Here is a 13,649-nt window from a genome sequence, read left to right as displayed (position 1 = left end):
GGATTAGGAGGTATAATGTGTAATCTATAACTATTGTTATATGAATTAGGTGAAAAACAAAATTTTGTGGGTATTGTGGATCTGTCGAATGAAGGGGATCAGAATTAATATGTGTGAGGATAAGGGACCAGGAAAGCTGCTTACTGGAACTCCTCCAAGTGCTCAAGTCATACTTTGCAATAAAAAGCCTCCAGTGCTGAGAGAAGATTTGGGACCCCCACAATGAATCCCGAGCATTACAATTCCTCGCCATTGACTTCTCTGACTAAAAGACCGTTAGGAAATGTTGTTTGGCATCAAGCGAGTGGCGCGGCTTTCGTTGGCGGTTTGTGCCATTGCATAAGGGAAGTCCTTCAAAGTCAGCCTCCGTGCCGCAGGCAGCATTCTAATGAGGTCATCAATAACCTGAAACAGCTGCTCAGAGAGAGAGACCTCATCTGTTAAGCTCTAGCCACCAGTGACTGTGCTGTAACTGAACAAACAGCTCCAAAATAATGAGAAGTATTCTATGGAACATGCAGCATTACTTTACTATGAACCATTAATTGGTGGAACTGCCGTAGATTTAAAAAGTGACAGGAGAGACAGTGAATGAGTAAACCCCTCAGGAATCGTCACTTCGTCCACCGTGATGCTTTAGGAGAATGAGCCTCTCAAAACAAGTCAACAGTAAACATGTCACCCTCTACAAAGGATGCAGTCCCACTTTGGGCCAATCAAGAACGAGTAAACAAACTTTGTAGCTTCCTCCACAAGCAGGTGGATTTTGAAAATAACAAAACTCTGACTTTTTTGTGATTAATTATTTTTCTACTGCTTTCAACCCCAGATGCATACACACATTCACAAACTCAGCCACGGGACACGTCATTGTGTCGCATTTGAAGAAAATACAATTAGCAGCATGTAAGGTGTTGTGCATTATGTGCAATAAATGAGGGTCCCAATGCTCTCACTTGTAAAAGTGCAATTTTGAAAATGTGGTCCTAAAGCAATGACATTTATCATTAGACATTGCTTTCATTACTCCGTCAGTGTCGGCTGTCTTAAAATTAATGATTTTTATTGCAGCACTGGGACCAGGAAGCAGAATCCACACATCAAATGCAGCATAGTGTCAGGTTGACCACCCCCCTTTACACGAGCCTTTATATTAATGAGAATAAGTTCATAATAGGTGGCATGTAAGTATCTTCTCCACTATCTTGTCTTTTTCTCTAAACATCAAGCTCCATCTAACATCAAAGTATCTTTCAAGAAACTGAGGCACCCCAAAGTCTTCTAATCTTTACAAATGGACAGTCGGTACCCTCTCTCAAAAGGGTTGCAATGCCCTTTATGAGTTTATTCAACATGTGATTTAACAATGATTCAGCAATTTCACACATACATTTCAGTTATTTTCTACCACATTACTGATGGATGGATGCAGACAGACCCATTAGTGCAGGAAGGGGATGCTTCAGGGGCTGCAGTCCCCCTGCTGGCCAGACTGAAACACAGTGGAAATACAATTCCTTTTTAAATAATCTCTGGTTAAAAAAAAAAAAAAAAATCCTTTCCAAAAAACATAAAATAGCATTCAGTACTGCTTCACTTTAATTTTCCAAAGCAAACTAAAACTAGTCTCTATGGGAAAGCGCTGAGTTTCGTGAGCATCTTTTCTGTGCATGCATTTATGCAGAAACAGGAGAGTTTTTTTGTGTTACTGTTGACGTGATCTCGTGCACACAGAGCAGCAACTAGCCCAAAATTAACCTGTGGAGGTGAGGAGATAAAAACAAACCTCTAACACGCTGAATAAAACACAAAAGCATGTGGTAATCAGCTGTTTTGTTTTCAGTTTATGTGTGCAATATATCAGAAGAAGGATGAATGAGGGCCAATCCGCAACCTTTGCCATAATTCATCACAGGGAAGAGCTATAGTCTGCCAGATTAGAGGAACTAGTTGGTTTCTGGTGTCTTGTCGCTGGCTACATGAAAAGGCCAAAGTGACCTTCTGGTTTTGATATTGGGATGAATGACTTCTGATCCTAAATTTCCTTCCCTGAAACACGTCAGTGTCAAGCTTTTGCCAGTGGACCATATTGTATGGTATTGGTTTTCATCATTATTGCATGGTTGACCCGTTCTCCATCTCGCTGTTGGAGACAACATAAGCTCATATATTTGTGTGACATTTGCAGCGTGGCACCTGTAACCTGGAGGAGTCCTCTTATGCCTCTGTAGCTGTCAGAGGAACATGAGCAAAGACAGCAAGGTCTCTCTCCCTCTCTGTTATGGATTTAGCCCACAGTTCATTCTGGCTTGGATAAAGCAACACTAAGACAGAAAACAGGTGCAACTCTGCTTGCCAGTAACAAAATGTCTGTCAGCCTACTTAGAAAGTCTAAGAAATACTGTTCAAGTTTTATGAATGCTGAGGTTGAACTTACAGTCAGAGTACACCCAGTGCAATTCACAGGCTTGCCAGAAGTATATGGTGCTGAGATGCCTTAAGATTTTTATACTTATATAAGTCTGCACATATTTACTTGTGAGAAGCAGGAGAAATGCCTGTGAGACATTTTTATGTGCATCTAAATCCTTAACGTAAATATTAGGAGGTGTACATTATCATCACAAATAAAAGATGGATTTTCTAGTTTACTTGGTTCAGTTAAATTATGCAGTTCTGCCAAAGCTTCCCAATCAAGCTGATCTAAGTATAGCATCTTAGTGTCACATTGTTCAGCACATAAATATGTCATGATATGGGCAACAGAGCACTGACCCCAAGCAACAAGCTGCACTTGAATTACTGTATGAGCAACTAATGGATGTATACCAAGAACTCAGATTGTCTAGTTTAATGAGAAAGTGGAATTATCTTTATGGTGCAAATGGCTGCAAAGTAACTGTGTGGTAAATAAACAGTGCACTCCGTGACTCAAAAGCGTAAACTTAATGGAGATCTTGTTGTTGTTACTTAGAAATGTGCCTCACCTCTAGAGATGCAGTTTCACATCAAATATGGACAACGCCTGGGATTGGCGTTATGTTTTATGTGTCCTCGATTCATTATGTGGCACCACATATTTGCACCTCGCGCCTCTGCAATTTCTTGCAAAAGAAGTTTCATCTGTGTGGAAGCTGGCCTCCAGTCTTATCTGCTATCCATTATGAGGCTGTCAGTGCACCATGGCAGGGAGTGCAGCGCTTTTAAACAAAAAGAGGAGAGATTCGATTTGCCATGACTAATGCTGGCTCCTCTCACACCCACTGATAACTCCCACCAAGTTTTTTGTGCCACAGGTGTTCCACACACCTCTGACCACAAAAACACCAAGTATCGTCACAACAGCCCTGTTCAGACCAGACTATTGGCTGAATCATCGATTTACAAGAATAGGACTGTGGGAGTGCACGCTTGGGTCACATAGCTGAGATAGTTGTTGAAGTCACTACCATATTGGTAAAGTATAATTACTGTCACAATGTTTCCTGTAGTGATTATTATTTCCATTGTCCATACAGCTAATGCAAAGCTACAAAGTTTGCATTAGTTTGAGATGCACTCTGCAGTTGCTGTTACTACACATGCATTTCATTGACCATTTTAATCCTGTTTCTTTTAAGACTCTAGTTGCAAGATTTATCCTTCAATGGTGAGTAGGCCTCGCTGTGACGTTGGGCAACATGAATAAAATTTCTGATAAGCTCCTTTTTCTCTGTAGTTCTGCCAAGATGGCTCACATGCAGAGGCAAGTAGGGAGGTGGTGGAAGGATTAGGAAGAGGTTATATCTGAGGCTCAGTTGCAGTAGGGCACACTAAGGGTGGCAATACAGGTTCAGCAGATGCAGCTGGAGCACGGCCACATAGTCACAGATTAGATATGAAGGCTAATTATAAGGAAGGCAGCATCTGACAGCAGCCTCGCCACAATGCTAATATAAATCCAAAGTGGAGTTAATGAATGAAATGGGATTTTAAAATACATGCATGCAGCCTTCTATTAAAGTATGTGCACACAACGTATAAATCCATTTTTTGCAGAGCATTTAGACTCTCCTACCCTCCATTCTCTCCCTTTTATTATGATGGTTTTCTTGTATTAATGTACCTCATCTGTCAATTAATCACCTTGATTATACATTTATTTACCTAATGGAATCTACTTAGCCCTGCCAGTCCCCTTCAAAATGACGTATTGCTCTTATTGATGGACTGATTTCTGTAAGCTGCTTGTGTTCCCCCTCATTGTCCTCACTGATTAATTTTCACTATCTTGTCACAAATGTCTCCTGTATTTAGCCCGCACATTCATTTGTGTATGCATGTGTGTCAGACCTGTTAAATTACCAACCCGCAGGCCCTTGCGGTAAGGCGGAGATTACCTAGCTGTACAATGGGCTGTATATGATTAGGGCATTGGATGTGCAGGGAGCAGTATTTTGGAAATGCACATGCCTACAGGACTGAAGTTAGGCAAGCAAGGATACTGTACTTGGATACGCCACTGGACGCTTTGGAGTTGGCAAAAAGTGAGTGTAACATGCAGTCTGACCTCTCCTTGTCCTCCCTGTAACTTCAGCAATAGTTAACATCATAATGCTGCTATTTATGGCACCTGTTAAATAAGGCAATATCTCAGAATCGATTTTGCTGCCGCTCGCTCTCCCCTTTGGCACTCTCTTCCAACACACGTTGGATTTGATAACTCAAGCTCTATTGATTTTTCTATAAGCAAAAATAGTCTGCACAGAGGCATAAACAAAAAATATTGGTTGTGTCCACATGCCTTTATAAAGATCAATATTTAAATGTTTTTTTTTTTTTTTTTGGTTTTGTTGTGGGACAACGTAACTTTATATACTGTAGTATACACAATGTATATATATGCAGGAGCCATAAAAACAAGCAAGGAACAAAGAAAGTGAAAATTGAATGTGAATCACTGTCTATAGGATTTTTTCTATCAGGTCATATCAATTTCCAAGAAAAAATGTATGCAGTCTGGTGGTCTCATAACAACTTCTTATGCTTCAGGCATGACACTGGAGAGACCGTCACTGCTCCAAATGCAAGATTGCCTTGTATGCTATACATCTTCTTGGCGAGTGCATGAGGAGGAAATATGTTTTTGGGGGAATGAAGCTGATAGAAGGGTGAGATGATATACAGGGAGATTGCTGCCCAGATGCAAATGGAAATACACAGTATGCAACAAATGCAGAGAAGGTAATGGCAAGACAGTGTTTGGAAAGGTCTTGTGGGATGGAAATGAAAAAAAAAAAAAATCGAGGAGGAAAATGGAAAGAGAGGGACCATAACATTCAAATGGCAGATTGGGATCTAGTTTCCCGAGTTGGGGAGAAAGTGACAGAGACTAATGGATTTCTGTGCCTGGTGTGATTAAGAGGCTGTACTAAACCTGAGATAATGTGCTGATATCTGCTGGGAGCTGCTTGACGCTGGCTGATCATAATCAGTGGACCCAAGACAGTCAAGAAGCCGCTCACCTCTTTCTCTGCAGCACTCAGCTCGCCTCACATGTCCAGTCTGGTTATGTTTGGACCTCTCTACAATCTCCCACTGTTACAATCATACAGTGACAACTTGGTTATGGCTGAACATGCGTTTCTTATTGAACATAATGGGATACATACAAATATAGTTCACCATTATACATCATGTGATGTCAAGTGGAAGTACAGGAAATGTTCTATTACTGCCATTTCAACATAGCTTAGTGAGAAATACCACTTGACGAGTTGGCAAAGCAAAACTTAAAGTTTCATGAAGCAAACACGGGCTGTGGTGCATGAAACATTGCTGATGTTCTTATCCATGGTCCTTGGGCTTCACTGCGTCGTTGCGCATTTTAATTTTAATCTTAATCAATGTTCCGTGCTCTAATGAGAACACTGGTTTTTACACGCTTGTTGACCTGCCAGATCAGGATGTACTAAATGTGATCAGAGTCTTATTAGCCTTGGGAAGGTAAGCACTAGCCTCTAGCGCCATAACAACAAGCCCAGCAACTCGTCGCCATGCAAGAACTACCACAACAAATATCATTCTGTTTTCTAAAGGAATGACACCCTTTGATGAGCCGAAGTATCAATTTAAAATGGCCACAAAAACCATGAGTGGGACTTCAATGTAGCACCTGTAGAAATATGACTCTCATCAATTCATTCCATACTGTCGTTACTACTTAACTGGTCCAGTGGGACTCCTTTACCACAGAATAACAAGTCCCTGCATCGCAACAACCATATGTCCTGGTTTCCCTTGGGACGACGCCTCCAGCTGCCCAGATCCTGTTTCCTTGCTGTCAGTTTCAGCCAAAAGAAGCCTGACAGCCATGTTGTACCACCAAGTTGGATCAAGATGAGCTACTTTGCTTTCAAATCTGAATAAAAATCCACAATTACAGTGTGAAGTCTCTCTGATTACTCTTGTGAAGGGTAATCTTTTGAAAACTTTCTCTCTGAATTGCAGTATCTTGGACTGTGGCGCCTTGCTGAAAGCATAATAAATTCATCATGAGATCTAAAGCCATGTTTTTGATGGTAGCAATCTCAGCAGTGCTACCATTACAACAGTGCTCTGAAGTCGTACAAATACTAAGAATCTGTCACTAATTTGTAATTCTAAAGGCGCTAAGCAGAATCTTCATCAGATAAAACCTTCAGTTGAACAAACATTGCTATTTAGGGAGTCTGGAATGAGACTCATCATCTCATCTGCCCCAGAGTGAAACTTGATAGATCAGTGTTTGAGATGGAATACATTCCACTGCGGCCTGATCTGGGTGCAAGCTGAAGCAGTAGACCTATACAGATGGAGATCATACAGTTTATCTGTATGAGCAACTGAAAATATTCAGGAAGAATGCTTTTAAATGTGACTCCACTGCACCGCCGACTGTGCTTTTCCAGCACTTTAAGAGTGTGCTTTTAATATTACTAACTCTCCATGTCCTGACACTTACAATATGATTTGGAATGAATTGCATAAATGAGTAGGATAGCTCATTTGTTTATTCCCCCCCCTTGTGTTCATTATTGAATTAAATGACACAATCCAATTAGCAGTGTGCATTACCATTCTCGCAGTTTGATTAAGCAAGTAGTAAATATTAAGGCTGATGCTCAGCCAAATTATGTTGCATTACAAATCCTCCGAATCAGAGGGCTTTTCATTCATGCGCAAAGATATTATTCTACAGAAACGCCCTGAGCTGCAGGCCGACAGCAAGAATCCCTTCATCTGCATCTGTCAGTAGTTTAAGACTGACCTGTCCAAAGAGATCAGGTTTAATAAAGTGTCATTAATCAGTGGTGGAATGTAACTAAGTACATTTACTCAAGCACAGTGATTAAAACAAATTTGAGGTATTTGTTCTTGTTTGACTTTGTTTCCGTTTACACTTCTGCTCCACTTCATTTCAGACAGCTATTACTGGTTACTCCTCAGATTACAATCTTTCATACCCTTCATGTCCAGTGAAATGTCCAAATTTGGTGATTTTGAATTTGTCAGGAAAACTGAAGGATTAAGTGTTCCTTCACACTTCTTCAGTCAAATAAACTGTTTAAAAAGCCTTGTGGATTACACTGTCACAAAGTTCACACTTTGGAGATACATGGTTCTAACGGGACAGCGATGCAACAAACATACGATGACCTTATAGAATATGATGCATTGCTGTAGATTAAACTACCCAACAGTACGTGAAGTCTTTAAAATAAAACCCTAAACATCTACGGCAGTAAAATGCAACATACACATTAACTCTGCAATAACATCAATCCCAAAACATCATATATAATAGTAAAACACTGACAGGGGACATTTTTTCTGCAGAAAGAGTATTTTTACTTTTGATTTTATGTACATTTTGTCAACAATACTTATACATTTTCACCTTGGTAAGGTTTTGAATATAGTCCTTTTACTCATGGTGGAGCATTTTCACTTTCAGTGTGGTATTAGCACTTTTACTTAAGTAAAGGATCTGCATACTTCTTTCTTCACTGTCATTACATGAAGAAAAAAAGCCTGGCATGCATGTATTTACGTATGTATTTCCATGTTAATTGCAGAATTTGATGCACAAAAAGACTTTTCTTCACTGATTGCTGTCTAACAATGTTGTCATTAGGCTGAATTTCTCCTTTGTCATCACAGTTATTCTTGCACATTTTTTTACCTCCTGTTGGATTGTCAGGACAACAAATATTTGAATAGAAATGACCTCAATTTCGAGGGAACATTTCATTTGGCTGGAGAGCGTGTTATACATATTGAGGAATGGCAACATGTCAGGCCTGCCAAGCTGATTCCCAAAGTAGCTAAAAATGACACCGCTTACAGCCAGCACTGTCTTCAGAGTACGTGTGTGCCAAGAATTTTGAATGTCACGACAAATATTTTACACACTGGTTGCAGAGGATGTTTTGTTTTTGTCTTATTCTGATTATATAGATTTTTTTTCTCCTTCATTGCAGAGCTGTGACACAGACGATCCACGTTTTCATTGTCAATCAAACAATCGCTTGGCAAGGTTTCTTGAAAACACCTTTCACTGTGTCCTTATACTGTGACGGTATGTCTGCTGGACAACGACGACTGTTGGAAGACGTGACAGGTGTCATTTATAATCCACTGAGATACCAAAGACGGCTGTATGGAGGAACTGCTTCAACATGAGGAGCATTGAATACTTTCTCCAGCCATCTACTGGGGTGAATAAACTGCCAGAAAATATAATGCATGACCCCAATTTTCCCGATGCTTATGACAGATGTCTCTCTTTGCAGGTCAGAGTGAATGTGAAGAGGTTTACTTTCTCTTTTAACCAATCTTTAGCAAGGGTTGGGACATTAACTTGGCAAGACATGTGGTCTGTAAACTGGGTGAGCAGCTGTGTCATATATCAAAACTCTTGGCAAGAGTTGTGGGTTCAAAAGTGTTTTAAGACCCAACAGGGAGAAAGACGTCTGCCCACTGCTAAAGGCACCCTCGACAAAAACAATGAATCTGTCCCTGGCGCTCAGAGGAATGCTTGCTTTTAGTTATGCAAGCACCCTACATCCTGACTGATTGATTTCAGGGCTTACCATTGCCGTATGTTAGACAAACATATTTATTTGTCTAGCGGTGTTGTCTTAAATGGAAAACAGTGTGACATACTTGACCACCTCGAACAGACAACTTGATCAATTGGTACACAGGCTTCCCACTCAACAAAAAATGGAAAGCAAATACAAGCAAAACTCTAAATTGCAAACCATCGCCTTGTCAAAGGGACATCAGTCGAGAAATTGAGCACTCATGAAACAACGAAATAGAAGGGGAGAGCATCTATTTGCAATAATAAAGTGCAAATACAAGCAGACGGTCCTTAATGGAACTCCTCACTGTATCGCTCATTGCTGGGGCCCCCTGAGGCTTAGCAAGATTGAATACACCATATGTTTATCTGGAGCTTTTCCCCTTGTAAGTGGCACTGACGGCATGGTTTTGGCACTACCCTTGTCCTTCCCATAATGCATCAATCCAAAAGCTCATTTAGGCAGTCACTTCCCAGACTCCACGCTCAAAAAGGGACTGAGGCTTATATTTGGGTGTTAGATCACTGTTATCCACCCACTTTGTGTATCTTAAATAATTCATCTGCTCCGAGGTTTTACATTGTTGTGCTATGTGTACAGAGCATCACATACAAAAGCTCAAATCAGACGTTTCACTTGCATGATCAGTAATAGGTATGACGGTATGTCCAACCTTAACTACTACAAATGCATTTTGATGCCTGAATGAACGACCCTGGCAAGAGTTTTTTGAGTGTGGGAAGTGCTCCATTTATGTACCGCGCCAAATATGTAGTGGGGTGGTTGTGGTGGATGGTGGACACTGGGGGTGCTACTTTGGAATTTTTGCCAAAAACTATGGGACTATGGACTATGGGGAGCAAGGGAGTAAATACTGGGGATTTTAGAGAAAAGAAGAGTGAATGATGCTTGAAGTATTTTTGTAAATACTGAGTACTTATTGGGTACAGTATTTGTAAACAGCTGAATGACGTACTGCTCTTCCTGTACTTTTTGTATTTCACAGTAGAGGCTGACATGTTTTCGGAAATCCTGTCAGTCATGGGATTCCTGTGGGATTCCTGTGGGATGGCACCAAGTGGCAGCCTTGGGGGCTGAAAAATGAAGCCAACGTTAAGTGCTAAAAACCGCAATTCGAATGGCCACTTGAGGCTGGCTCCAAAGGCGAGTCAGTCCCCGTAGATCCCCGTATTAAAATGCACAACTTTACAGCAGAAATAAACATGTTTACCGCCTGGTACAAAGCATGCTTTTGGTCTCTATAGCTAAATTCCTCGTTCATGACTAATGTACAGGGGGTGAATTTTCATATAACCCACTATTTTAAATTATATTAAGGCTTGAAGTTATGCATAATGTTGGGCCGCTAAGTTTCAACAACCAGGCATCATTCAGCCCACCTTAATGGCCCACATAATGCCTGTCAGTCGTGCCTTGGCATTGTTAAAAATGGTTGCGCAAGCCTTAATCAATCACTGATTTAATGCACCGCCCGGGGAAGCACGCTAAGTGACAAAATGAAACACACCTGAGATGTTGCCTGACCAACAGATTCACGCTGCGTTTGGCTAAATGCTAAAAGCGGTTGCTGCAGCAGTGACTTCTACATTTGCTCCACTGTTTATGAACTTGTTCGGTCAGTGAGATGTGTGAGGACGCTCTGCTGTGTCTGACAGCTTCTGTCACAGTTCAGACTGCTGAGCCTCATTCAGCTGAAGTGTTTGAAAACTTTGAGGAGTACAATGGAGTAAGCAGACTGGTTTTATTATGAAGTCAACCACAGAAGGTGAACAAAGAGGAGACTGTTGAGGACTTTGTTGCGCACAAAGTTCACAGAATGACATTCAGACGGGTGAGTACATCGCATGCACTGTGCTACGCCTGGCAATGTAGCGTAGTCTGTATGAGCTATGCGGTGTGTAAAAACTGCAGCTGTTATTTGCTTTAACATGTGTTTGTGGCTGCAGTGGCTGTGGATAATGTTTATACATCTCTGCGCTGTATGCTTTGTTGATGCTTCATTCTGCTGTTGAAGTGGCAGTTATGTCATTTCTACTGTTTGTTGTAACCACTCCAGTGTCAACAGCTCTTTGTATTTATTGTTGGTCATTTGTGTTTAATTGTGTGAGTTTTGTCCCGTTCTCTGGTTAATTCCAGGGAGGCTATACAGAGGAGGGCTGTTGTATATTTATAAATGATAATCAGTGGTATACTCGGGCTGAAAAATCTGTCTCTACAAATGGAATTTAATGTTGGTTTGGACATCAGGGCTTGTTGGCACTGGAAATATTTAACAAACAAACAAAAAATATAACGCAGAGTCCATTTTAACTGACTTACTTTTGCTTTTTGTCGAAGTAAGTGCATCTTGTACACGAGTACTTTTCCTTGAATAAAGTTTCTTTAGAGTAACACTACTTTATTAAAAAAAAAAAAAAAAGAATGCTTTTTCCTGTTTCTCAAGGCAGTTTGGTCGAATGCATTTTTGAATGCAACCCGTACAGTGAAATATGCGATGCTGAGACACAGTGAGCCGTGACTGTCACAACAGCACGTGTGACCAGCAATGTCAGGGAGAGTGTCTCCGCATTCAGTGCCATATATTTCAGCATGTGGTGTCATACAACAACTGCACTAGCCCAGAGTGTGTCGAGCAGGCGTTCAGACGAGTTTGTACGGCTGACGTTGCCCCGCTCGTTTTTGTTGCTTCTGCTGCCTCGCTGGGGTGGAAAGCTCACAGGTGAGTCCTCAGATTTGTTGTCGTTGCAGAGGCAAAGCAGCCTCATCTTTGTTGGTAATTCTGCCATCTATAATGTGCTAATATAGACAGTCTCACCCCTCTGCTCTCTGTATGTGAACTGAGCTCTGATTACGATTTTGTGATATCGTATCTCATCTAACCTTGTAATGATATTCCCTCCCCCTGCCTCAGCAGCCCTCCCCCTCCCCCCCATTACCCTGCTGCTGCTGTACGGCCATTTTTAGCCCCATAATTTCCTTGGCAGTAAGCTCCTGATGAGGTTGGTCAGGGATGAAGACTTCTATTAACTCAAATGTTGTACATGAAGGGAATTGCAGACCCATAAAGCAAGGTCTTGTCAGTCTCCCAGGTGAGCTCTAGCATGAAGAGCATAGCCTCTCTCTCCTCCCACTGGCAGATTTGCCTTAAAAGTTTAGGTGCCCGAGGGGGAAGGTAAAAACTTTGGGAAAGCGGCTTGATTTTCCCCTTCACTTATCCAGCATTCATGCTGTATCTGCTGTTTAGTGAAACTGACTCCAGAAAACAAGCTTCACTTTGTAATAAAACATGGAGGAGCATTTACAATAAGTACTCTATTTGACAATATGGGAGTCATAAAGTATAATTCATCAGGACATGGTAGGGTCCCAGCATAGGTAAAGCTCATTATTTTATATTTCAAATGTCCTATCCCTCCAAAGAGGGAGGGAGAGACAGAGAGGGAAAGAAATAAAACATCCTCTGTGTTTGTTATGAAAGTTTCAAACATGCCATTTGGAGCCCAAACTAACTGTGGCACAGTTTGTTCTTAAAGGTGCCCTGTGGGTGTTAGACCTCTAATGGTGAAACAGAGCAGTTTCTCAATGAGTCGGTCCTGCACACATGCACACAACGTGGGTGGTGTCACATTATTCTACTCATGGTGATAATACACCAAGATATACAGCAATACCCCAACAAAGCTTCTAAGAGGAAGACTGCAAGCTAGCAAACATGGTTGTAAACAATGCTGGATTTAGAATTACTTCAAATCCAGCTTTGCAAAGGTTTTACCAGGAGGGATGTACTGGACATGGACCTCAAAGATGCACACAAGGCGTTTTGGTGAGTATTACTGAATATCAAAATAGCTTGTTTGTGTACAAGAAAACTCCACAGGACACCTTTAACTTTTTTTTTCTGAAGGCCTTTTTCTTTTTCTTTTTTTCATCCACAGAAGACCTTGTTTACTGGAAACTATTTCCATCTTCTTGCAAAACTTTTGGATATGTGCAGCTCATCCTTTTCGAAACAAATCTGGGTATTGCTGATGAAAATGAGCTAAAAGGCAAATTTATGAGCCGTAATCATGTTAAGGGGGCCCACTTATAAAACAGCATACCACTGGCAGGCTGTAGGAGGCAAAGAAGCAAAACAGTTTGACTGAGTCAGTCATTACTTTTTGATGAAGTGAAAACCTCTCAATCCTGCTCTCACCTCTACAAACTGATGGGTGTTTGCCGGATATTGCCCTCATATTGCTTGTGTTCTCATTTCCTGAAATGCTCCGGTATCTGGAGGGAGGCAGTGACACTTGTCAGTCCAAATGTCAGCGAGGAAAACTCGTTTTTTATCCACTATCTGTTTTTGCTTTTTACTTTCATATCTATGGGCAGCGCTGCATAGCATATCCCACTGAACCTTTCAGTTGTGTGATATTTCCTTTAAAAAGCCCCTTTAGCTTTTCTAAAATTTTAAAGGTCATAATAGCTGCCATTAACTTAGTTCTGGATGTATCTCATCAAGGAAAAACTCGTGAACCG

Source organism: Chaetodon auriga, chromosome 8 (assembly GCF_051107435.1).
Source record: "Chaetodon auriga isolate fChaAug3 chromosome 8, fChaAug3.hap1, whole genome shotgun sequence".
Classification (NCBI taxonomy): domain Eukaryota; kingdom Metazoa; phylum Chordata; class Actinopteri; order Chaetodontiformes; family Chaetodontidae; genus Chaetodon; species Chaetodon auriga.
This window is presented reverse-complemented; position numbering follows the sequence as displayed.